Source organism: Cuculus canorus, chromosome W (genome assembly GCF_017976375.1).
Source record: "Cuculus canorus isolate bCucCan1 chromosome W, bCucCan1.pri, whole genome shotgun sequence".
In the NCBI taxonomy this organism is placed as follows: Eukaryota; Metazoa; Chordata; class Aves; order Cuculiformes; family Cuculidae; genus Cuculus; species Cuculus canorus.
Window position 1 is genome coordinate 13,650,827 of NC_071440.1, and position 27,988 is coordinate 13,678,814.

A 27,988-nucleotide genomic window follows, 5' to 3' on the forward strand; every position below is an offset into this window, starting at 1 on the left:
GCAGGTCTTTTCAAGGTCTTTGCTAACGAACAGCACGAGTTCCGGTGAACATTCCCAACCCCCCGTCTGCTTTTGCTCATCAAAAATGTTGCTCTATCAGGGGAATGTTGTCTTGGCAACGATTTAAAAAATTTAAAGCATACATAGCTTTTAATAGTCTCTCTTGAGGAGAGTATCCCAGGCTCCCCCTTTTTTGTATTAACAACATATTTTTTAACATACCATGAGCTCGTTTAACTATGGCTTGCCCTGTTGGTGAGTGAGAGATGTCCATGAGATGTATAGTTCCCCAGTGTTGAAAAAAGGATTTGGTTTAGAAACATATCCCGGGTCATTGTCTGGTTTTACTGTTTTTGGCACTCCCAAAATAGAAATTGCATATAATAATTTTTTTTTACATCTTTTGCCAGTTCTCCCATGTATGCAGAAGCAACAATGCAGGTAGAAAATGTGTCAATCAGCACATGTACATATTTAGACGTCCAAACTCGAGGATGTGTGTTACATCAGTTTGCCATATTTCAAGTGGACATAATCCACGAGGATTTATGCCATCAAAAATAGTGTTTGGTATTAACTGAAAATTAGGGCACATCTGTACAATCTGTCGAGCTTGCTCATGCGTTAACCGAAACATTTTCTAAAGGCCGTGCTACCTTGGTGACAGAAAGCATGTGACATACGCACTTGTTGTGTTATATCTGGAATATTTACAGGGGCTGCCAGAGCATCAGCTCGGTGACTGCCTTCTACCAAATAACCTGGTAAATTTGTATGAGAACCTACATGCATTATAAAATAAGGTTCATGTTGATTGTCTAACAGATATTTCAATTCCTTTAAAAAAGCTTATAACTGTCCATTGCCTTCATATTTTAAATAGGCATTCTCAAAGCGTGAAGCAATGCCAACAACATAGTCAGAATTGGTAACAATGTTTATGGGTTGTTGTGGGGCCAGGTTTTTGTTAACCAAAAACAATAAAGATTAGTGGGCAGAAAGCAAGGACGCAGAGGGGAGGAACCCGCGGGCCCCAGATTGTTGCTAAGAGCTGTGGATAATTGTGCTAAAAACAGACTATGCAAGGCTGGGAAAAAAAGAAAGCATAACTGAGCTATTTGGGCAAGTGGAAAAACACTGCCTCAATGAGGCAGAGGTATAAAAGAGATTGCTTTTGCTTAATAAAGGTCTTCAACCCTGACTCAGAGTCCGTGCCTCAATATGCCACAGGTTGTGAAAACAGCTTAAAACATCTAACAATTTCAGCCAATTCCACAATTTGAGGTGATTCTGACACTTTATAAATGTCCAATTTCCACATGCCTTGTTTGGTCCTCCAAGCAATCACTGATTTCCCAGTTTTCCCTGATCCATCTGTAAAACGTGTCAACGTCTCCTTAAGAGGAATATGACATGATTTCGTGGTAGGAATTAGGCTATATCCACTGTCTATAATACTGATAAAACATTGTTCTTTGTTGCTCTGTGAGTGTTGTACTTTGCAGGTTAATGTCGGTCGTGATGTTTGCAGTTTCTGCGTCCATAGAATCACGGGTTGGTCAGTCAAGCCAAAGCCTCCTTCTCCCCATATGCGATTTGCTGCATGGGGTGCAATTGTTTGAAAACAAATCAACTGAGCAGTTCTAGTGCCCCCTGTTATAAAGCAAGGAGGCATAGGCATCCAAGCCATTACTTGTATTGTTCCCGTAAAATCAACATCAATCAATCCTGGTGAAATGAACAGTCCTTGCTTTGTGACGGATGATTGTCCAATTAACAGTGCTCTAAGTCTGTTTCCTAAAGGGGCCCTTAACAGCCGTAGGGATGAGGTGAACTGCAGTGGTTGTTAACTCTGTATCGCTGGCAGTGGCCAGGTCCAGCCCTGCACTTCCTGCTGTGGTGACACAGATCTGGCTTGCATTGCAGAAGAGGTCTGAGAGGGTACTTGTATCGGGGCGTGCCCTCTCACTATCGCCCTCAGCTGTGTGTTTCCCTGTGACCCCCAAGGAGCTAGTGCCTGACCATCTTTGTGAAATCTAGATTTGCACACGTTCGCATAATGTCAGCCTTTTTGACACCGGGGCCAAATTCCAGGACCTTGACCTTGTCCTTCAATTTTTGGACCTACATGGCCCCTATTTCCAGAAGGACACTATCATCGCACATGTCCTGATTTTCCACAACTGAAACAAGTTCCCCTCTGCTTAGGCATGTGCATGGCCGCGAAAGCATCAGCCATTAAAGTCAGTTCGTGAATTCAAGATCCAACATTTTGGCATGCTTTCATCATCTCAGTAAGTGATGGGTTTCTATTCTTTAAAGGCAGTAAAACTTTCTGATGGTCTGCATTTGCATTCCTTAAAGCTAATTGTTTAAGCAAAATTTCTCTAGCGGCAGTATCGTCTACGTGCTTATTTAGAGCTTCTTGTAGTTTGTCTAAAAAACTTATGTATGGTTCTGTAGCTCCTTGTCAAATATTGACGAAAGACTGTACCATAAGCCCCAGCATCAGGGAGATTTCTAAGTGCCTTCAATACAATAGCCTGTAGTTGTTGCAGCCCTTCTATTGGTATTCTAGCTTGGGCTACATTGTCACTATAATTGCCTTCGCCCATTAAAGCGTTGAGCTCCATATGTCGCAAAGGACTATCCTGTGGTCATTGCAAATTATCCATGGCTGCTATAGCTGCCAACTCACTCCAATTTGATGTAAAGATAATATACTGCACAGAAGTCATAACTAATTGGGCAATCGATCTCCAATCATGAGGTGTAAGGTGATATGCATCACTGATGCCTTCTACCAAATTTAACGTGAATGGAGCAGTTAGCTCATTCTCTTTTACAGCTTTTCGAATCTCCTTTATCACTTCATAGCTAATTGGTTCCCAGTGAGGATGGGCGTCCCGTGAATAAATGACAGGAAAAGCTTGTAACAGTTCAAGGTTCCCCTGCCACTGCACTTCCTTCCTGACTTGTGCCCATCTGTCTGAGGGACAGGGTGGAAATAAATCAGGCTACTTCTCGGAGTCTATCGGACCCAGACCAAAAGGGGTGTTGGCAGTCTCTGATGGTCCTGCACTTGGTTCCGTGTCATCGGTATGCTCTTTGGAGCTGACATGCGCCTTTAGCACTTCAAAAACAGTCCACCGGGGACCAAGCAATGTACTAGCCATTTTGTCTGACTGAGTCGCTTGATCCCATAATCAAACTCCGATCTTATCCCAGGATTCTTGCTTGAATGCTGAGCAAACATCAAAAGAAGGCTCCTGATCCTGAGGCCACGCCAACAGCATTTTAAGGTCAGTAATTTCTAGTGTTCAGTTTTCTTTCTTTAAAATGCATTTGAATAAGTCTATCACATCTTTCTGTTCCTGGGTTATCATGTTCCCCATCGCGTTATCGGCAGCTCACCTTCTGTCTTGTGGGTAGGTGTTTGTGGGTGCACCCTTGGCTTCTTTTCAGCCTTCCATTCATTCTGCCGATCTACACCACCGGACCATGCTCCTCCTTACGCGAGCCTCTGTTCAAGCCCTGATTCAGGCACCATTTGTGGTGTATTAACATGCACGGACTCAGCTTTCGTTTCAAGCTAAGACCCAGTTTATTGTTACAATCTCATATTTATACCTTACTAAAAATGTCAACATCACTCCCACAAATCCCTCATAAAATTTCCACAGTATGTTTTTCGCATTCCAACTTCCTTGTGACTATTGTTGTTTTCATGCACTTTTTGTTTCTGCCACATCAGCACTTCATGTTCCAGCAATGTTTATTCTTCTCAGGACCATGGCTTGCTGGATATTAAATGTTCTATACTCCTGTTCCAGGGGCTTAACAACACTGTCATGGCCATCTCTTGCTCACCATCTCTTCTGACAAGGCCTAAAGTTGGGTCCTTCATCAATTCCTTCTTTAATTGTTCAAATGCCCTTCTTGCCTCCCTGGTCCATGCCAATTTTAATGATCCCATTGGATATTCTTTCAATAGTTCATATAATGGTTTTACTAAGAGTCCATAGTTATATATCCATAAATGACACCAACCTGTCATTCCCAGAAAGGTTCTGGGCTCCTTTACCATTTCCAGCATGGGTGTGTGGCAAATGGTTTCCTTCCAGTCTGTCCTGAGCTCCCTCTGTCCTCTGGAGATCTCGAATCCAAGGTAAGTAACTTCTTGTTGTATAAGCTGGGCTTTCTGCTGAGAGACCCGATACCCACTCAATCCCAAAAAGTTCAATAGACTTACAGTCCATTGTATACAGTCCTCCTTAGTTTGTGTAGCTATCAGAAGGTCATCCACATACTGCAGCAGGGTTCCGGTTAGAGATGGAGGGTCCCAGTTTTCCAGATCTCGAGCCGGCTGGTTCCCAAAAATAGTCGGGCTGTTATTATAACCTTCACAGGCTCCGCATTTTTGACCTTGCCAGGTATTCCACAAGCCCATATGTCTGGATAAACCTGTTCCAAAAATCTCTGCTGGTACTGATGAGCAAAAGCAGACAGGGGGTTGGGAATGCTCACTGGAAATTGCAATGTAGGTGTAGCTATTTCTCTGTCACTCCCCATGTCCCACAGTGGGATGGAGTTGGTAGTGTTGCCATTTCATCTTTACATCACTCACCTGCAATTATGGGAACTGTGCTCTTCTCCATGATTCAGAATGTTTTATTCATGATCCATCTATGGTAAGACAAAGCACAGGGGACTCTGATAGTACTGAAACTCCTTTGCATGCTAATGGCTAGGTTTTCAGCTGTGGGTCTCTAATGGTTATACCTTATACTGACACTTGTGTGTCTGAAGGAGAGTTGCATACCAAACATGCTGCATGTGCATTAACCTGCAGCTGGCTGTACAAATGTAGCATGTATGCCTCTGTATTGAACAATAACAGTATGCACAACTCCCTGAACATCTGTATGAAGATGGGCAAAAAATGATAAATAAATGTATACTTACTGTCAAGGAACCTGCTAGCTACATGCAATGGCCAACAAATATAACAATCAACTGATGACTTTACCAAGGTCCACATAATTCTTCTGACCTCCTGCTTTGCAAGCAAATGAACTTCAAATTCCCTAAGCCACCATCTACAAGTAACAGATCTTGGCTTTTCAATAGGTTTTAAAGACAACAAGATCCCTCTGGAAACCAGCAATGAGTCTCTGAGTGGGGGGAAATAGCAAAATGTGGGGGGAAATGAGAACCTCAAGTTTCTCCAAAGCCCCCCCCCCCATGAGCGAAAGCAGACAAGGGGGGTTGGGAGTGTTCATTAGAGCTTGGCATTGTTCGCCTTGAGGACCTTGGAAGTTGATAATGAAGGAGCCAGCTAGCAGAAGTTTACTGATAAGTGGGCATTGGAATGCAGAAAGCTGGCTGCATTTGGTTCAGGAGTTTGAAAACAGCCAGAGGAGACTGAGTCTGCGCAAAGTTCAAAAAGAAAAATATTCATCCTGAGGAAGACTTCCTACTTCATGTCTAAGACCCCGGCCCATGACCATCAGGAGGCACTATGCAGGCGCAAGACTGGAGCAAACTTTCCAAAACTAATTATAATACGAAGCAGGGATAAGGTATGAATATGTAGTAGGCACTTATATATATGCATGTCTTTACACTATAATTAGCTGCTTGTTAAGGTATACGGTGTGCAAGCTAGGAGGAGAACTCCCTTGCACACCAGTGCTGGAAATAAACATACCTGTTTTATAATTCATTTTGGGTTATAGGGTTTGATTCCGCAAAATACTCCGATTAGGTTAGGAAGCAGTTTTAAAAAAGCAATTTCAGTGAAGGACACAGACAGGTGCTGCAGCAGGCTGCTCCTAGGAAAGGGATGCTGTTGCCATGGAAAAGGCCTGTTCTGGACATTCTGACTCACTGAAAATGGAGAGCTGGCGCACTGTTATGATGGCACAGCCAGGCTCCGTTATCAGCAATGGGCATTATGTACATGGATCTATGGAGATAACTGCATAGGTCCCATCAAGAAAGATGGATCCCAGCTGCTTTCTCAGCAACCATGATACAAAAACATCCTCTACCTGAAATCTGTTCATTATACGTCATTATAATACGAAAACACACTTCCATCCCAAAGACTACTCACTTCCTCCCTGCCTCTGAGGCAAACCACTCCCATAACCACTCCCACTGGTCATGCACAGTGAAGTTTTATTGCTATACCTTTAAAAGATAAGCAAGAACTTTTTACACTAATCAGAAATAAAAAGAATGCATGACTAAAGTCACTCAAGCTCCACCCAAACTCCACCCAAAGGTGCAAACACAATATAAAATATTACACAAAGGGGAAAGTTTTAGGGACGACCTTTCATCAAAACTTTCTGGAATCAGTTGACGAACTGGACCCTGTCTCCCCTCCCAGTTGGGATATCATTGGGCAAGACTTGTGTGTTATATACTAAAGTCATGCTAGCTGTTATTGTCTATCTATACTTGGTTTTTAACTGCATATTGTTTAACTCCATATCACTTCTATCTATATTTGGGCTTTTAACTGTATATCTCTTAAGATGTATTTTCACAGTATCTTATCACCAGCTATCATCGAACTCTTATCCTGTCATGAGCTTATATAATAATATTTATTTGTGTGCATGTATAAAAGTTTCCAGAAACTTTAATCTCTCAATGCGATACCAGCAGTCTGGACAAATTGCAAAGGGCCTAAGGCAGTTCCCCTTGCATAAAGGATTTGTCCCTGTGATGCTGCCAGCATGAACCTAATAGGCTGGTCAGATTATAAAAAGCCCGAGGAGTCTCCAGTGTGCCCTTGCTCTGAGTAAAATGTGACACTGTGTCCCTCAACTGTCCTTGAAAATCCCAGCCTAAGGTGTTGTTCCTGTTCCCATTGAAGTAATTAAATTAATGAAATTCAAGATAGGGCAGCAGAGTAAGCTTAGTCTAGACAGTCAAAGACAAGGTTAGGAACTAGATATTGCAACACCCATGCCTCCTTTTGTATGGATTTTGCCGAGTTGCTTACTTTTCTTACCCTTTTCCTCACCTGTTTTTAGACTCAGTAGTTTATTCACCTATTTAAAAAAAAAAAAAAAAAGTATTTGTTGATCTCTAAATCTACTACATGATCTCCAAGTCATTAATTTTCTTGGATAAAGACACCACTGACAACCAGCTCTGTTTCTCATTACATGTTGCAGCACAGCCAAGCACAGCCTGGACTCCTCTCTCTGCTCCCTGCCATCTACATGAACTCACAATAGAGAGAGATGACAGTGATATGCAGAAGGGAGGAACACACCAGAAGGGTTTTTGTTCTGTGCTTGTGAGCCACGAGGATGCAGGATGCGAGGAGGCTGCTGACAGAGAAAGCTGGTGAAGATGCAAGCCTACACCTTCCTCTGGGATTTAACACCACAGGAAGGAGGTCTTCGTGACTAATGCACCACACTTGGGCCTCTGGTGCATCAACATTGCTAACTGCAGGCATTTTAAGGCTTGCTTTCCCATTCACACTTTCTCCACTAAATCCTTCTATTCCCAGTGCTTGGGCATGAATAGCTCTGTCTTTTGGCTTCTGTATACATTCCTGGTACATAACTGCCCCAGCTGCAACACTCATCTTTGCTTGTCCAGTTTGCAGTGCAGCAATGACCTGCTGTTACTGTCCTCCACAGATCCTGTTCTCTCCATCCATCCTTACACCCATCCATCCATCCATCCATCCATCCTGTTTACAATAGAGGCTTGGCAGCACTTTAGGCTGCCCTGATTATGGTTTCTCCTCCACAGGCTGCTCCAGACTGCCATCATATCCCTCTCTGCTGAGGCATCACAGGCATCACATTTACAGCCAACAAGAGGGGCAAGTAGGTCTTCTGGTGACTATGAAAGGTATATTCCAAAATCATGGATTTGGCTACACAATTTCCCATTTTGACATCTGAAGTCAGTCTTGGTGAAAGAACCTGGAATGAGTTGAATGTTTAGTGCTGGCTTTGGCATATTGCAATCATCAGACCCACTGTACATTACATGAATACTTGCTTAACACTACATTTGTCCTGTAAATTTACTCATAATGAGAGGTTTTTCAGCACTGCAAACAACGACGGCAGGCCTTGTGAAGAAAGCTGACTGTACCACTGCAGTAATTTAGCCCAAGGGAACCTGTAGAAACAAATTAAGTAACATATATCTGAGATTTGCCTTCTTTTTTTTCCTATTCACCCCAGCCAAGAAAGTTATGCAAAATACTTTTCACTTCATTAAAGGCAATTTAAGTCATCAGTGTCCAGCTGACTCTGTTAATTCTCTCTCTGATCTGATTTTTTTAAGCTGCATAGAAACAGCGTGGTGCAATTACAGTGCCACAGCTATGGTTAGCTCCATCTCCATGTATAATCAGACCACTCCTTCAGACAAAAATTAGAAAAGGTTGAACCTAAAAGCAAGGTCATAAGTGGAGCATTGGGAAGAACAGCAAAGAACTCTTCATTTTGAAATTCTTTTGATATTTCATGATCATAGTGGTTGGAGCTTTTTTTATTTAAAAAAAAAATATTAAGAGCAAATCAGGTGAGAAGCTTCTCTTAGATGAAATGTCATACAGACTCAATGAGTATAACAGAAGGTGAGTATGCAGAGGAAGAATTAATACAGTGACCAGAGCTGGAAGTTTGGAGAACAGGATGACACCAAAGAGGACCATGTTCTGCATGACTGGCACCATTTAAGTTAGACTATGGGAGAATTCAAAGGGAGTGTTTCACCAGTCCGCTTAACCCTTTCTGACAATCTTGCAAGAACAAAAATAAACTATTCAGCCTGCCGAGTCACAGCAAACACTGAACAATCATGCCAGGACAATTAATCTTATTCAGTTTGCTCAACAGCACTGCACTTGGGCTCTTATCAGCAATATTGCAAAGGCAGTCTTGTTCAGCTTGCTGAGTTTGAATCAGAAGCTCCCTTTAAATCAGTCTTAATAGGCAGTAAGATTCCTGAGACTTGTATATGTGCAACAAGTCAATTTGATTAAAAATAATTGGTTATAGCAAATTGTGATGGAATGAGGGTTCAGAGGTGACTGTGGATAAAATATTATTTGTGAAAACACGTCTAGCAACAGTATATATGAACCAACACCCAAACGCAGACGACAACCGGACAAATAGTGATATATGTGTAGTAAAACACCCAGACGTAAATAAAGTAACATGCAGGTAGAAATATCTGTAGTTAAGATCAAAGTATAGAAAAATAGTGATAAATAGATCAAAGTATAGAAAGACAGTGATAACTAGCATGAGATTAGAAGTTAGCGTGCATACATGTACCAGTGATGTCCCAAACGGGGAGGAAAACAGAGATCAATTCTTCAATTAATTCCAGGAAAGTATTGATAGGTTTTCCCTAACAACACCCCATTATATTGGATTTTTATAACAGTTTGAATCTCTAGGACAGAGTTTTAGGTGGAGCGTGAGTGACTGAAGTAATTTCATCAAACTCTGCTGATTGGTGGAGAAAAGGTTCCCGCTTTGCATGCCAAAACTTGACTGTGCATGCCCAGTAGGAGTGGTTATGGGAGTGGTTTGCCTCAGAGGCAGGAAGGAGGCCAGTAGCCTTCAGTGTGGAGGTGTGGTTTAGTATTATAATGATATTACAATGATTTTATAATCAGTACAGGTCAGCTAGACGGCAAGATTGCCAGAGCAGCAGCTGCAATTAGTCTTTTTGGAAGGAAATGTGCAGTTATCCTTAGGCACAATGTTCCTTGCTGATAGCAGGGTCTGGCTACATTGGTTTTCAAACATCCTGTCCCCCACTTCACAGGACAAGATGTCCTTGTTGCATTCCTTTCTGATGAAAAGTGTGCTGCACCTGTGTGTGTTGCATCTCCACTGAATTTGCTTTCAAAGAAAAACTGTCTTGTATTCAGCCTATGGGGAGAGGAGTATTCAGAAAACTTTAGGGTTCCCATTTCTCCCCACATACCTAAATAAAATAATTAGGATTTTAGTGTCACCACATTATCTCAGCTTCATTTTTCTTATGAATGAGTGAGGTGAGATTCAGCTTCACTGACAGGAATTTGATTTTATTGTTTTGATGACTGCAAAGGTCTCATGGAAGAATTAGAACAGCTGAGGAAAAGAAAGATCCATTCTGTAAAAATAAAATTAATTATCCAGACTGTGTGCTAGCTAATTAGCAGCTGTGCATAAAGACTACCCATTTCTAGAATCCTCACAATCTAACTAAAATGTAAGATTATATGATCCAGAGGCAGTTTTTACATTTTTTATATTAAATGAAGCAAAATATTGTGGATTTGTAGGACACATTCAGCTATAGCTGGAGTGAGAGAACAGTGCTGTATAATAGGGAGCTTGTTCTAAGAGAAATCATGACTTATTTAATGCAAATACTGCCTCATGTATATATGCATGCATGTGTGTTTATTATAGCCAGGCTTACTCTTTTCTGCCTAACACAAAGCAAGAACACTGAAGAGGTGCTCCTAAAATATTGATGTAAGGTTTTAAATATTATTTGAAGTCTAATTACACTATTTCCTTGAGATTTTACAAACATGTGCAATAACTATTCTTTTTCAAGTCCTCAGGGGTAACTATGAAAAATGTATCTGTATTAATTAAGTCACAGCAGAACCTTGTTTTCTGCATTCAGGTAAGTAATTTGCAGCTGCACCATCACCCCTTGGAAGCAAACACTGACATTTAATGTCTTAGTATGCAGTACGAAGTCCAGGGCTAACATACACTGAGACTGTATGGATCAGTGTTGCCATAAGAATTACTGTGTTTTATAATTGTGGGAAAATAATGGAAGAATGGCAAGGAGCGTTTGAAACATGCTCAAGTGACCTTGCAGTTGTGGTATAGAAAAATGTGTATATCATACTAATCATTGTTTATCCTTGTGTGCTTGACAAGTAGAATATCTGTCTTTAGATAACATAGACTGGTAATAGATTCAGAGGCACCCTAGCAAACGTGCCTGAGATTCCTGCCCTGCTGTGGGAAAGATCAAAGCACAGAGGTAAACTGTGTACGCATGAATCCATGATAAACAGGCAAAACCAGCAGATTCACTGATCCTCTAGCAAGGACTGAGCTCTGCGGTACCTGCATCGTTGCTTGTGTGCCTCTGCCTGGGTGTTGCTTTGGGGATCCCCTGGTTGGTGAGGAAATGAAAATAAATATACTCTCTGCATTTCATCTGTGGTTTTGTGGTTGTTCTTGAGTCCTGCCTGTGTCAGCTCAGACAATAACAATATTTCTTTTAGATCACAACACTGTTGAATCAAACAGCAGGCATGCCACCCTTAACAGTAGCTGGCACTGGAAATAATATAATATACTAAGCACTTGCAGAACAACAGAGTTATGAACTTGAAGACAAAACAAGCACATCTTGCGTTATGTGTGTTTGACTCTTTTAATGTAGGATTGTGTAGGTTGGTAAACCTGACCACTCATCTTGATTTAAGTCTTGAATTGTTCTAAGTAAGTACCACACAAACACATTTGAATGTTTGGCTGGTGGCACTAGGGTAAGTTGTCCCAGCAGCCTTCCACAAAGTTTACTGATGCAATGCAAAAAGAGGTCATATTCACAATATCTCTAGCCAAAGTTTGACACAATTTTGGATCTGTCCCATGTTGGAAATACAGAGGAAATACAGGATCTCCTCCTCCAGTATATATGTAGATCACTACTCCTGTCATTAGGAGGCTATTCCTTTTCTGTAAAGTAAGCATAGAGATCAGTTTCTTTTTCCTTCAGATTAAAGAAATTAGCACACTTATATAAATAAAAACAATATCCTACTACTACCAGACTATGCACAACACTGCAACCTTTTGATTACAATCTAAATGCCAGATAGATTTGACCATGCGTCACGTTAAACAGGTGAGATTCTGACAGGTGGCTAAGAAGATTCTCCTGTCGAGTCACAAGGACCTTGCTTTCTAAGCATCCCCTCAGAGGAGCCCAGATGCAGCTGGATCCATTTCTAGCTCAGACTTGTTCAATGGTTTATGACTAAAGGATTATGTGTGTGTGCTTATACGTGTTTTTGCCACAAGTCAGAATCCAGTTACCTGTGAGAGTCTCCTTAGAGACTGGTACACACAGGGTTAATACGTGCAGCTCACCACAGACGCTGGCAACAATGCCCATCAGAGAGACAGTTTCACAGTGCTGGAGGCAGCAAGTAGTTTAATTCAAGTGACAGATTTTGGTTTTGTTGAAAACAATTTCAGGATTGCCTTGATAACTTTACCACTGTGTTAGCACTTAAACACTTATAACCAGTTAACAATGAGATATAAAGCAAGTAACAATAAAAACTCGAGTTAGTAGTTATTTTCCTGGGGAAACATCTGACAGAGTCAGAGGTGTGCAATTCTTACCAAGACATTTCTTCTTGGTGGAGGAAGAGAGGTCCAGGCCCATCAACCCATCCCTCAGGTGAGGTGGTCATTTTTTTCTTCCCCAAAGAAAGGGTTTTCAGGTATCAGTTTTATACCTTTTGAAAGCCTTTTGGCACCTCTTGGTGGGAACTAAGTTCTTGGTGGGAACTAAGTCAATCAGTATGGGTGGATTGGCCCTTGGCAAGGCCGCTTGTGTTGTCAGAAAGAGGGACTTGACAGTTCGCCATGCCTTTGAGGCGGGGAGCTCAGTACGTGCTTTTGGGGGTATTTCTGCTATTGACTGAAGCAACACCAGGCTCTGTGGCACCCCAGGTGCCACTTAGCTGATATAAATGTCAGGCAACTACACAATCTGTTTTACCAGATGCAGTTGTCTGTTGCCAATCATTCCCTCTTGCCAAATGCTCTCTTTTGCAAAACTAAGCTCTTTGCCATATCCAGGGCATAACAAGTCTATTATACCACAACTAAGTACAGTTCATTTTAACTCATTTAAACTTCAACTTCAGCAATCCAGCAGGTTCCACCTTCCATTCAGGAGAAGGTATTGCCTCGATTCTGGTGTAATGCATCCATGGTCCAACTCCCTCAAGCTTCACAGGAGCATTGGCAGTCAGCAAAACCTGGTATGGACCTTTCCATATCTCTGTCAGAGGAGTGTCCTTCTAGGTCCTCAAAAGTATGAGGTCTCCAGGCCTGAAGTGATGCACCAACACTTCAATGGGTCCAGGTGTTAACAACAAAAGGTAATTATGCAACGAGAGCAAAACCTTATTCAAGGACAAAAGATTATTTAACATTTTGTCTCCTACCACAGGCATTTCATCTGATTTCCTTTCCAGAGACTTCTTTCTATCTGTCCACTAGACTGTGGTCTCCAAGGAATATGTAGATCCCATTTTAGCCCTAATATTCTACTGATCCCCTGTATTACCTCTGATATAAAATGAGGTCCTCTATCAGATGACATTCCTAAAGGTACTCCAAAGCTGGGGACTATTTGTTTTAGCAGATTTTTTTAGCTACTTCTCTGGCTTTATTGGTTCAACACAGGAAAGCTTCAGGCCACCTTGACAAGGAAAAAATCAATTTGCCAATACCATCAGCAGCGACTCCTTTACTTACCTCTCAGGGAAGAGGCCTAACTTGTATTTTCAGATAGTTCCTAAGACAGATTTCACATTCATTAGTGACACTCTTGCAATCAGCATCATTTTTACTCCAATAGCAAATTGCCTACTAACGCATTGGGTCCCATGTGTGTTTCTGAATGCAATTTGTCCATTGTTTTTCTCATAATTACTGGGATAACTACACTTGGCCTGTGAGATGTCACCCTTCATCCACTAAAGTCCTTTTGGCACTGCAACAATTCTGCTGATTTATTCTCCTTCTCAGTATACTGTGGATCTTACACCTGTAAGTCATGGTTTGGGAATAAGACTGCTATTATTTGTCCCATAGTGCCTTCTTTTGCTGCTTCATCAGCCTTTTGGTTACCTCTCATGACTATTGTGTTTCCTCGTTGGTGAGCTTTGCAATGCATGACTGCCACTTCTTTTGATTTGTTAATGCTTCAAATAACTGTCCATACTTTATGATGTTTCCACTTGATGATAACAGTCCTCTCTCTTTCCATATAGCACCATGAGCATGTGTCACTCTGATGGCCTTACCTCCTTATGTTTGCCAAGGGTCACAACAGTATATCCAGCCTTTCTTTCCCTTTGAATTGCAAAGCTGTTTCCATCAGTCAGTTCTTCCTCTGGATTTTTCAAGGGTGTGTCTCTCAAGTCAGGTCTACCTGTTCAATAACTTGTAAATAATCATGCTTAAGGCTGCCTTCCTTTACTATAGGCATTAAGAAGGCAGGATTTAAGGCAGTACTTACTTTCAGGTTACTGACTGATCTCACTTTGTATAGCTCTCAGATTTTGTTCCAACCTGTACTCTTGCCCATGTGGCTTCTTCACCAGTAATGTAGGGGTGTTGTAAGCTGACTGACATTCCAGCTGAGCTCCTGTTTTCAGTTTGATCCCTACCAGATCCACATTTTTGGGTCTCTCTGGTTTCTTTGTGGCCCACACAAGTGGAGTTACTGCATCCTTGATTGCATCGGGTATTTTCTTCATTCTTTGTGCATCCTGACCTTCTTGGATTCCAGCTTCCTGTAACAAATAAATCTGTACCTGCCAGGCGTGAGTCTCGGGAATGTTTACTTGAATTTTTCCTTGGTCAAAGCTAATTTGAATTACCAGTTTATTCAGCAAATCTCATCCCAAAAGAGGTATCGGGCACTCCTGTACTTATAGGAATTCATCACATTTAATAGATTTAGAAAAGGGGTTTACTTTTTTTACCCTTGCTTTCCCATGACACCAACTACAGACATATTACATTTATTCAAAGGTCCCTTACAGATATTTAGAACTGAATAAGCTGCGCCTGTATCTGCCAAAAATTTAGCTGTTTTGCAAAGCCTTTCATAAACTGCCTTATCAGGTCCCAGCGGTCCCTGCATTACTTGATATAATTTGGGAAGATTTCTCTGTCTAGGCATTCCCTTCTTAATTCCATACAAAATCCACTGCTGGTATTATTTATCAGTAACTTATCCCAGTCTGAGTTAGGATTCTAGTCAGGGTTTTCCATGGGTATAAATGATCTGGCCTCTCTATTAATCCTTCTATTTCCTCATTAGCCTTCTTCATTACCTCCTTTGCACCTCCTTTGGGTGAAGCAAAGTATCTAGTAAAACTTGCATATCTTTACATAAAGAGGCAAACCATGGGGCTCAATTGCATCCCTTTAAGGTGCCTGTATTTACTGGGTGCTGATGAGCTCTTGTTCTGCCCGCTATCAGGCTAAACTCTTCAGCTCCACAAGAAATATACTGCCCCATTTCAGATTCAGCAACATTTCCCAAATCCAACTCAACATCACCATCCCTTGCTACTAACATTTGTATATACTCCTCCTCATCTGTAATTTTTATACCTCTCTTTCCAATATTGAACAACACCTAGGAGTTTCCTTTTTCTCATTCATTGTCATCACATTAGAATCATTCACCAATAAATGACATTTCTTTCACATTTCATGATTATTCCTTAATAATCAGCTAATTTCCCTTTAGTTATCACTTCCATTTTTTTCCACTATTTAAAAATATATCCCAACAACAATTAAGGCGGGGGGAGGGGCGGGGGGAGTGTGTCAGAACTGGTTTCCATACTTTTTACCCAAAGAGAAAATTCTCAACCAAGCTCTCATGCACTCTGATCACCACTGTACAAGCATACATGAGAATAATACTGTATATACACATATATCACAATTACCGCAATTACCACAATATTTAGAACAATTACCACAATGCAGAACCCTTACTCCCCCCTTTCTTAATTATTCCTTTAGTTTCAGTTTCAATGTCTCAGAATAGCACTGCACCTTTGAGTCACTTACTGCTCCCAGATGAGGAGAAGACTTGAGGAATTCCCCAAATTATCAGTGCATACTGGATTCCAAAGAGTGGTTCTCCTCACTGGTTGTCAGCAAGTTGAACGGGGCAAGGTTTATAGCAGTCCCATCTGGTTCGCTAGAAAACTGTTGTCCAAAAAGTCAGATTCATTACCTGGCATGCAAATAGTCAATCTCACATGCCAAGATGAGACACTGATTTTATTACAGAGTTGCACAAGGCTAGGTGCTATGATCTGTGGGAAGCCCACCTTAGCACCCAGACTTGAACAACTCCAGGAAGGGTGGGGTGTGAAAAATAACAATAACAGTGGAAACTTGAATGCAGGAGGAACTATGTAAAGGCTAAACCATAAAATATGAAGGTAGACAAATACTGTAAAATAATAAAATGATTATATATGACATAAAGCTCTGCAGACTTAGCAGGAACTGACAACCACAAGGAAGAGGCCTATCACGACCTGCAAATTAGCATTACAGACGATAGGGAAAAAGGCCTGCTGGAGTGATTCGGAGCCTGAGTAAGGACCCCCTAGGGAGGCATGGAACAATAGCAGGAGACTGCGGATTAACTTGATAACGACCTGAAAGATACCTCGTGCAAGAAACTGAGTTCAAAAGTACAGAAGTGAAGATAAGGAAAACGAAAAGGAGATCGCCACATGGACAATATCGACCTGCAGAATAATATAAAAGGAACTGAGAACTCGGACTTAGTTGTGAGCCGTTGGTGGAGCGGAGACTCCCCGGCTGCACCCAGCGCTGTTTGCTTGCTATCGCTTGCTGTAATTAATAAAATTGTGAATTGATCCTCAAAGGCTGAATCAATTATTCGCCTCCAACTTATAACATGGGGTATTATTTGTTTTCAGCTGCTCCTACTTCTGATTTTAAATGCCAAATTATCATCATCAGGCTAAATTGCAGCCAAATTTTATAAAACCAGAACCATTTAATTGAACCCTTAGAAAGTTGAGTTCCTATCTGATGTGCTTTCTTCTGGAGAGAGTGGCAGGGTAGTCTAGGGCAACAGCTCTTAATAAATTATTGCCAAAAGCCTAAATTTCTCCTGTCTTAAGTACTCTGTAATGGCTGGCTGAGTAGTCCGTGCTCCTCTTCTGTGGTAAATGCAAAGAGACAGTCCTCACTAAAAAAGCAAGTGTCCTTCCAGCACTAGCTGGCAGTGTGTGATATAAAAGCCTCCATTAATTTTTACTAGCCTTGAGATACACCAGCTTTGCCTTGCTGTATTTCAAAGAGGATTCAGCTAATTGTCCCAACTCTTTGCTCACTTTCAACTTTGATTTTGCTATATGCAAGCTAAAATCCCAGTATTCAGACTATGTAGTCAGTGTTTATGGTGGTGCTGTCAGATTTTGCAAGTGACTGTTGAAGAAGTTCCCCCTCCTTTCCTTGATTATGCACATGTACAAAATGTTCAGCCAGGTTTAGCTTGCACATTTAACTGTTCTAAGGAAGATACCTGATTTTCTTGCAGAGTACATTGTTTGCACAAATGGATGTATGGAGTAATAATTCTCATATTACAAAAAAAAAAAGCTCCTGATCTGACCATATTAGAGCTTCAGTAATGCAGTAATTCAAGCAAACGACAAACTCATCTCTAAAAAGTTAGATTAATTGGAACACTGCTATTTTGTCTGAGTCCATGAATCATAGGTATGATTACCTATTTATGTAACTATGTAGTTAATCATCCGAAAACATCCAATAGGAAAGCCTGCTTTTCATCTGGAAAAGGCTATTGCGGTCTTATAAAACCCGACTATGTTTCTTTCTTTGCCTTAAGCATTTTATCTGAAGACGGCCCATTGGTGTGCTTTGTGGCTCCAGCTTGTCTGTGGCACCGGGTTCAGCGGAGGGGCAGTGCAGGAGTGGGCACTGCTCTCCCTGCTTGGCTGAGCTCAGGACCCGGAGCTGGCTGCCCCGGGGGAGGTGGTGCAGCAGCGGGGGCTGCCCACCCGGGGGAGGTGGTGCAGCAGCGGGGGCTGCCCACCCGCCCCCCCCCCCATCTTCCTCTGCCCAGGCCAGACCCTCCTGAAAGACACCTGGCAAGACCACCCCAACACGTGCTGATGGGGGGAGCGGTCAGACGGGCCTTATAAAAGGAGCTCACAAGAGACCACGGGGGGCTCTCATTCCCACACCCTCACTGTCTCTCAACCATCACTTTGATCGGACTAGGACTAGGACTAGGACTAGGACTAGGACTAGACTGGACCACGCGGCCTGGAAGTAAGCCACTGCTGCGATGGTCACGTGTTCCCAAGAACCACTGCTGACATCGATGTGGTGATTTCTTTCCTTCCCCTTCTCTGTCTTTTTTTCTGTCTCCTTCCCATTCCCTTACGGTGTGTGTGCCAGATCGGATCTGAGTGAACTGGGTTGCATTGAGGAATCAGATTGTGATCCGAACAGGTTGGGATTCCTTTCTGTAACTTTGGGAAGTCGCATGCCCATGTCTCAGCTGTGCACTCCAGTATTTTGGTCTGTTTGTTTATCAGAGCCAGAATAAAAATCGCTTTTGATTTTCGACCTGTGTCCTTATTGGCGTCCGGATTGCCGCACAGATAAACAACCCCTCCAGCCTCCTCCCAGTCAGGCCTGGACATGAGTGTGTGGCTTGTGGGTCTGGGGTGTGACATTTTTGGCACAGCGAGCAGGGTTTGTCTGTTTGTTACAGCCACAGGGTGAAAGAAAATTGTGATTTCTAACATGGTTATGATGGCTCCCTTGAATATGCCTTCTTTCTATTGCTCCCAATTGTCTTTGGCATTGTTGGTGATGCTTGGAGCCCTGGTAGCAGCTGTGTGGGTGGTTGTTCAGAAAGGGAAGTTGGAGAGACTTAGAACTGAGAGAGAAGTGAAATAAAGTAGTGAATGAGGCATTGGAGACAGACCTAGAGGCAGAGTAGGTAGCTCTGTTGAGAGCACAAAAAGCACTGGTTGATATGAAAAGGTCAAAGGAGATTTCCAGGTAAAATAGAGGATGCTTATGCATGTGAAAAGAGGTTGAGATTACAGTTGCTCAAGGGTCGTCAGTCCGATAAGAAAACTGGCTTCTCCAGTTTTGCAGACCAGGCCAATGATCTGTGAGGGGAAACCGCCACCTATTGTTGGGATGAGGGGGTAGTGAAACCTGATTCACTGCCTGATCCTGCCCGTAAGCTCTGACCCCTGATTAAAACTGAGGTTACTTATGAGGGAGAGGAGTCTGAGCCTTCTGTTGTGATAAAGGAAGTCCCATACACTGTCAAGGAATTGGCTGAATTGCAAGAAAAGTACTGCAGGCAGGCTAAGGAGACCGAGGCAGTGTATGTGTGGTGTGTTAGCTTGATGGGAGGGGATAGGATTAGACTCTCTGAGAAAGAAACTGATGGATTCTGGGGACCAGGAATTATTTTGACGGTAGAAGATGGTAGAGAGCCGTGGTCTTTGACTCAGAGGGCAGCTTACTGGGTTGGAGGAATGGAGTGATCCAATTGTCATCCCTACCCCTGGGATCAATCATCTCACTGAAAGCATGCACAAGGCAGCGTGCTTACAATTAATGAGTGAAAGGCATTTGGTTCCTCACCAGCCTTCCCTGATGCTAATGTTCGTGAACCCGGATAAGATGACACCCCTATTCCTTAAAGCTTTACACGGTGCAGATTCAAGAGTGATTAAAAGCTGCGATGAGAGAGGGGCCCTCGGCAGGATCAGGTGTTATGTGGGGAGAAATTGCCCAGGAGTTAATGAGCCACGGTAGATGCGTAGTATACATAGGTATGGAGGAAAGGTCACGAGCCTCAGTTTGGTGGGCTGGGGCAGGGAGAAACACCGTTACTCCCCGGGATAAAGAAGTGATGAGGGAAATTTCGCGGCCTCAATTGTGGTATGAGGGTAGCAGAAAGGGGGTCCCTCGAGAATTGATGGATGGCCTGTCCTTACCCAAATTGAAATTATTAATAGGATTATTAATAGAAATGTGGAACCCATCAGACAAGAACCCCTCTAGGGAGAAGGAAACACCTGCGACCCCTTTAGAGTTGGGGGCAGCTGTTCCTTTTACCCTTGCTGGTGAAGCTACCAAATCTCAGTGGTCGGAAAACTGGGGAGGCCACTTTTAGCTGAGCCAAAAGGCGGTCAGCGGGTTTATTTTAGAAGGCTCACTGAAAGCAAACAAGGGGATCTATTAGTTACTTTTCCACTTCCACGGAAGTGAAATTTTTTAGGTATACAGTGGAAGGGACACACACACACACACATGACATGTGTTCCTCCTTAAACCTTAACAACTTTAGAACAAATTAAATACCAGGAAAAAAAAAGGGAATTACAACATGTCCTTGGTCTGCTGATGTTTTGGAGGAAACACATCCCTGACTTCTCTATCATAACCTGACCTTTATACGACCTGACCAGAAAGAGGGTTGCCTGGGATTGGACCTCCGTACATGAAGAGGCTCTAAAATTACTGATTTTCGAGGCTGGAGCGTATCAAGCCCTCAGGCCGATACATTCTACTGATCCTCTTCAAATAGAGTGGGGGTTTGCAATTCATGGAGCATCCATTCATATGCGGCAGCGAGGACTGTGAGGTTCCAACTTGCCACATTTTTTTTTTTTTTTTTTTTGTGTAGTTTCAAGGCCGCAGAGAAACAGTACTCCGCTTGGGAGAAAGGACTTTTTGTGGTTTGTCTCGCCCTACAGAGAACTGAACAAACTATTCACCAGCAACTAATAATTTTGAGGGGGCCCTTTAAGTTTTTAAAACCTGTGATAGTTGGCACACCACCACCCCTGGGAGTTGCACAATGGGAGACTGTGAGGAAGTGGTATGCGCAATTGGAACATTATAACAATATATGCACAATAAAGGAGAGTAGCCCCAAACTGCTTCAAATACAGGAGGAATCCTCTGTGTCCCCAAATGAAAATGCTCCTCCATTTTATATCAAGGAAGCCCCTACATTTAATTCAGATTTAAGAAACATTTAGTTTACAGATGCATCCTCCCATAGGGAAGGAAAGTTATGGAAGTACTGGGTAGTGGCTCTTCATGTAGACTCAGGGGAGCAGGTTGTAATGGAAGGTGAAGGCAGCACGCAGACTGGCGAGCTGATGTCAGTTTGGAGCATAATCACAAAGGAAACAGACCATACTGACCCTATATATGTTTACACTGACTCCTATGCAGTATACAAAGATTGTACAGAGTGGCTATGGCTCCCCTTCTGGGAACAAAACCAGTGGGAGGTGAACCAAGTGCCTGTACGGCAGAAGGAAAGGTGGGAGGAAATCCTGAAGGCTGCAAACCAAAGGCCTACATTGGTGGGGTGAGTGCCTGCCCAGCAAGGAGGAGACCATCCAGCCCACATTTTAAATAATCAGGTAGATTCGCTCACTTGCTTAGCCGCTCTGGCTGGGGGGACAAGAGGAAGAGAAACGGTAATGTTTATTAGAGTGGCTGCACATTAAACGAGGCAACTCAGGGACCAGAGATCTGGTAAAGGAGGCTGGCAGCAGAGGATGGCCTGTGACACGAGAAATGTGCAGTACCGTAATCTTGGCTTGTGGCACATGTTGCACAAGATTGGTTAAGCATCACCTGCAAGACCGCCCCCTCCACCTGTGAGATGGAAGGGGATTATGGGAGACATGACAGGTCGATTATATAGGGCCATTTTGAAAATCAGGAGGAAAACAATATGTGCTGGTAGGGGTGGAGGTGATACCATGACTTCTTCAGGCTGAGGCAGTAACATGAGCCACAGTGGAAAACACCATAAAGGGAATGAAGCTATGGTTCAATTTCCTCCCCAAGCATGTGTCAGACAATGGTACCCACTTTACTGCTGGGGTGGTGCAGGAGTAGGCAAAACCAGAAGGAATGCAGTGGATATTCCACACACCTTACTAACTGCAGGCCAGTGGGGTAGCAGAAAGGACAAACGGACTTATAAAATGCACACTGAGACCCCATGAGCCTGAGTAGCCAGAATGTTTTGAGGAAATCAAACCCTATAACCCAAAAATGAGTTCTAAAGCAGGTATGTTTACTTCCAGCGCTGGGGTGTAAGGGGGTTCTCCTCCTAGCTTGCACACCATATAACTTAACAAACAGCTACTTATAGTGTAAAGATATGCATAGTTATAAACGCCTACTACATACTCGTAACTTTTCCCTGCTTTGTATTGTTTTGAGGAATCAAACTCTATAACCCAAAATGAGTTATAAAGCAGGTATGTTTATTTCCAGCACTGGGGTGCAAGGGGGTTCTCCTCCTAGCTTGCACACTGTATAACTTAACAAGCATCTACTTATAGTGTAAAGACGTGCATAGTTATAAGCGCCTACTACATATTCATAACCTTTCCCCGCTTTGTATTATAATTAGTTCTGGAAAGTTCGCTCCAGGCTTGTGCCTGTGTAGTGCCTCCTGGTGGTCGTGTGTAGAAAATATATTGGAACAAACTGGACATGCTGTAATCCTAGAAGCCTGCTTGCATAACCCTGCCTATGACAATCAGTAGAAAGGAATGTGCTAAAGTATCAGTGTTTAGACACAAAGGCCTATAGTCAGTTCTTAGATACAAAGCCTTAGTATAAGGCTTCAAGGTTGTGATGTTTTCTGAGAGCTTTGCTATCTCATGAGAATGAGGAGGCTGGCTTGATAAAGTCAGAACCATGCATGGGAACTGGGTGCGTAGTTCAACAGTGTGACTTTACGATTAGAATATGTTGTACATATTCTGATTCCATGGAAACATGTACTCTGATTATCTGTATAAATAGACCCTCAGATGTTACAATAAACGAGCAATGATTCACACCTCTAGGAGGACTCCTTCTTTGACTCCGGGGCTCCCCTCCCCCAACAAATGGCACCTGAAAGGTAGAACCTAGCAAAAAGCGGGAAGGGTGAATCTTTGACAACGAACCCTAGCGGAAAGGGTGAATCTTTGACAATGAACCCTAGCGAAAAGTGGAAAGGGTGAATCTTTGACAACAAATCCTAGCAAAAAGCGGAAAGGGTGAATCTTTGACACCGGACCTTAGCGAAAAGCAGAAATGGTGAATCTTCAACGCCGGACCCTAACGAAAAGTGGTAAGGGTGCCGAACCCTAGTGAAAAGCGGTAAGGGTGTATCTTCGACGCTGGACCCTAGCGAAAAGCGGTAAGGGTGCCGAACCCTAGCAAAAAGCAGTAAGGGTTAAAAGCAGAGACCCTAGCAAAAAGCGATGAGGGTGAATCTTCGACGACGGACTCTAGCGACGACGGACCCTAGCAAAAAGCGGTAAGGGTGCCGAACCCTAGCGAAAAGCGGTAAGGATTAAAAGCAGAGACCCTAGTGAAAAGCGGTAAGGGTGCCGAACCCTAGTGAAAAGCGGTAAGGGTGAAAAGCGGTGAGGGTGAATCTTCGACGCTGGACCCTAGAGAAAAGCGGTAAGGGTTAGAAGCAGGGACCCTAGCGAAAAGCGGTAAGGGTTAAAGGCAGGGACCCTAGCGAAAAGCGGAAAGGGTTAAAAGCGGAACCAATAGCGAAAAGCTGAACTCTAGCGTAAAGCTGAACTGATAGCGAAAAGCTGAGCCGTTAGCTTCAGGTTTCGGAGCAAAGGCTGTGGGGAGCCGGCAGAGATATCGGCCGCGAGTCAGCGACTGCGGACTGAGGTAGGAAGGATTGCTACCTTCCCTCTGCTTTTCTTGCTTGCAGACATGGAATGTGACTATGCTGCAGCACAAAAACTGCTATTAGGTATTCTCGCTAAGCGAGGTGAAGCAGTTGCCGAAAAGGCATTAGTGAAGCTCTTTCTATGGGCTAGGGAGAAAGGATTTCTTGCAAATCCTTCTCATCTTTTTGACTGGGCTGCGTGGTGCGCCGTGGGGGATGAATTATGGGACTGCACGATCACGAAAAAGGGCAAAGAGCCCTTTGGGGGCTGTGGGGAAACTTGGCGGACTGTCGCTAATGCTTTACAAGCACTGAAGGCAGAGTCAAAAGTTGCCGCTGCTGCTGTACGCACCATAGCCCCCCCCAGCCCCCCGGCTGAAACTTATCCTACCACGACGAGTCGTATGAGTGTTTTCTTTGGGGTGAGCCAGAATTACCTAATGAAAGGAATGACTGGGGAAGTTTGTATCAGCGTCCACGAGCTCTTAAATCTGGCTGTGAAGGGGAGGAATGCGTCTGAGGACATAGACGGCCCTAGTGCACTGGAGGCGCCCGATGCTCACCCATCAGAGGGCAGAAGTGCCCACAGTAGCCGGCTGCACTGATAAAGTGCGGCACAGACCAAGCTGTTGGGCTAGCAAGGAATCAGAGGAGGAAGAAGATGGCGTGGCAGAGGAAAAGCCAGATCTTCGCTGGGAATCAGTTAGTTATGAAGCGATAAAAGAAATTAAAAAAACTGTAAAAAGAGAAAGTACTGACTGTTTCATCACCAAGCTCCCCACCGCCCCAGTGCTCGAGGCAGCCACCGGCTCCATCGTGTGCATGAGTATTTCACAGCTGCCGTAGGATAATCCTTTGCCACGGAAATGCTGTAACAACCAAAGACTATTACCTGTTAAGCAATTGATACAAACCTTATTTTATAATATATGTGCATATTTTAAGTGTTGTATGTGTCCGGTACCGTGTATAGTTTAAATATTCATACCATTGTGCTATTCTTATTGACTGGTCGTAAACAATATTGTATGGGAATATTAAGCCAGCTCTCAAAAGAGTGGCTCTATGTGTGTGCGTGTTTAAAGTGCTTTAAACGTTTGTAAGATTTGCAAATTGGTTTTTGGTTATAGGAGCTTGAGCCTCTGTTTGTTTTGATTAATCTTAAAAATGCAACTCTGAGACCTTTCAATCTCAAACGTCCACTAGGCCGGCAAGCAGGTAGATTTACCTGGGACCTTTGAAGGGAAAGGCTGCAGAGGACACAATTTTAAAATATCTTAAAAAAAAATGAAAAAATTGAAAAAAGAAAGAAAAAATAGAAAAATACAAAAAGAATGTAGAAAATAGAAAAAGAAACTGGAAAAAAACCCAGCCCTGTGGCTGTGTGTGAGTTCCCCCCCCCCCCCCATTCCTCCCCCCCTTACTCCTGATTTTGTTTGAAGGTGAAGGTTTTTTGTTTTGTTTCAGCTTGGGAGTCCTTATCTCTCTCTAGGGGAGTAACAATTTATGAAGAACACTCTGCATTTCAGTGTCCCTTATCAGATCAGCAACTGCTGGGTCCTAATGCAGACAACTGTAAAGGGGATTTTAGCCAGACGCTAATGAAAGCATATTTTAAGAGTCCAAAAGGAGTATCCCCTGAGAGTAAAAAAACTGCAAAGGAATAGAAAAGTTTATGCATTTGCAGCCTTGAGAATTCCCATACAGGTAAAAACAGACAAAAGAAACCGGGGGTAAACCATTAACATTAAAGAACCAAGGAAACCAGCAACACAGCATGCAGCGGAGATATGTGACAACAGTAAAAGCTCCTGCTTGGATGTTCTCCACATTCACCAACAGGTCCAGCAATTGTAGAACACTCTCATGCAACCTTAAAGTCACTTTTGCAAAAACAAAAGGGGGGAGAAATGTTACCTCCTAGTGAAAGAATTGCAAAGGCAACTTATGTGTTGAACTTTTTACATTTAACTGGCAACAGAACTAGTCCTCCTATTGTAATCCATCACTGATCGCTAGAGTCAGGACTGAATAACCAGGACCAGCAACGTATCAAAGTACTATACAAAGACTGGGACTCAGGCGAATGGGAAGGACCTGTTGAGCTAAAAATGACAGGAAGAGGTTATGTTTGTTTCATTACAGACAGCGGTCCAAGATAGGTTCCAGCGAAATAGGTCAGTAATAATGGATGCTTGTGTAATGTACAATTGTACCTATAACATCACTCAAAAAGGTCAGAATGTAAATGCTACTTTACCTGTGTATAGAAATGCTACAGCCTTGTATAGTTATATCTCTCCTAAAATATCATGTTCTTTTTCTTTTCCAGTTGCTTTGCCTGTAGAAATTTTTTTCTTTGATTAGTGGAGGTAAAGTGTGAGGAGGAATATTATCAAAATTTAATGGCAGGCTATGTAGCCTTGGATGGCTTACGTTACTAACTCCCAATCTCACTATGATTTATAACAAGAAACGAAGTAAACAAAATAAACGATCTATCCATCAATTTGGGGCTGACTGTGAGAGTACAGTCACCTTTCTGGGAACCTGGAGAAATTGTAGCTGCCTCAGCATTAGCTCCTGGGGTAGCAGCTGCAGCAGCCTTGACAAAGCTGACAAATTTGGGATGTTGGTTGAGTAAGCAGACTAATGCTACTTCAATGGCTTTGAGTGGGTTGTTAGCTGATGTTAATAGTGTTAGGCATGTTACATTACAAAATAGAGCTGCAATAGATTTTTAGTATTAGCACGAGGACATGGCTGTGAAGAGTTTGAAGGAATGTGTTGTTTTAATCTTAGCGATCACTCTGAGAGCTGAATGAAGTCGTTAATGATGTTGCTTTTACCGTTTATTTTAATGTTGCTCTTTGGTTGTTGTTTGTTCGCATGTTTAAGAAGAATAGCAACTCGTCTAGTCAGTCAGGCTTGGGTTGTGCAAAAAGAAAAAGGGGGAATTGTAGAAAATATATTGGAACAAACTGGACATGCTGTAATCCTAGAAGCCTGCTTGCACAACCCTGCCTATGATGATCAGTAGAAAGGAATGTGCTAAAGTGTCAATGTTTAGACACAAAGGCCTATAGTCAGTTCTTAGATACAAAGCCTTAGTATAAGGCTTCAAGGTTGTGATGTTTTCTGAGAGCTTTGCTATCTCATGAGAATGAGGAGGCTGGCTTGATAAAGTCAGAACCATGCATGGGAACTGGGTGTGTAGTTCAACAGTGTGACTTTACGATTAGAATATGTTGTACATATTCTGATTCCATGGAAACATGTACTCTGATTATCTGTATAAATAGACCCTCAGATGTTACAATAAAAGAGCAATGCTTCATACCTCTGGGAGGACTCGTTCATTGACTCTGGGGCTCCCCTCTCCCAGCAGTCATGGGCCGGGGTCTTAGGGATGAAGTAATGAATCTTCCTCAGGATGAAAAAAAGTTTTTCCCTTGAACTGTGTACAAGCACAGTCTCCTCTGGTTGTTTTCCAGCTTTCTGCATTCCAGTGCCCACTTATCAGTAAACTTCTGCTAGCTGTCTCCTTCGTTATCAACTTCCAAGGTGTCACGGTCCACTCATAAGTGGACGCATAATGGTTCTTTTCAGCTATGATCTCGGAGTGCAAAAAGAAAGCAAAGCAATAATTCAGCAAGTCAAGGGAGTTAAATTTCAATCCAAACAGGAACTTTATTAATTGTGCCTGTAAAGCAACTTGCAAGAGAGAGAGAGAGAGAGAGTAAGGAAAAGGATGGGGAGAAAAAGGAAGGGAAAAAAGTGGTTATAGCTACCACCACGGGTCCACAGACATCCGGCATCTCGGGGGTCCCGGTCCAGAAGGGATTCCTGTGCTTCTGTCTTCGATCGATGTGATCTCATCAATCTTTGAAGATCTTCAAAGATCTTTGAAGTTCAGCTGCTCCAGGGCTGTCTTTCATGCTAGTCCATGCACCTGATTCCTCCTTGTGACCCGCCTTTGTCCCACCTCAGTCCTGTGGAGATATGCCAAACTCCACCTGGCAGGCCACACATGCCAGGAGAGGAGTGTCTGAGGCGTGGTCAGCTTTGAAGGCAGGTATTCTCCCCTTGCGCATGCGCTCCTCCTGGCAGCAGTGGTCGATTTTGGGGTCCCCGATGAAGGCTAGTAGTCATCTTCACCTTCTACTTTAAATGAACTCGTCCTTGCGTATGCTGTGTTGGGGTATGGATCTGTGGTAAGTCCCAGTGTTAATTTTCCTGCTTCGCTTTGTGGATCTTTCACAATAGTAGTTAACAGGGAGCCTTTGGGTCTGTAGTTTTGCCTTGCTTCATGGATCTTTTACAATAGTAGAGGTTTAGGGACAGGTACAAAGCATTTGTCCTGTAC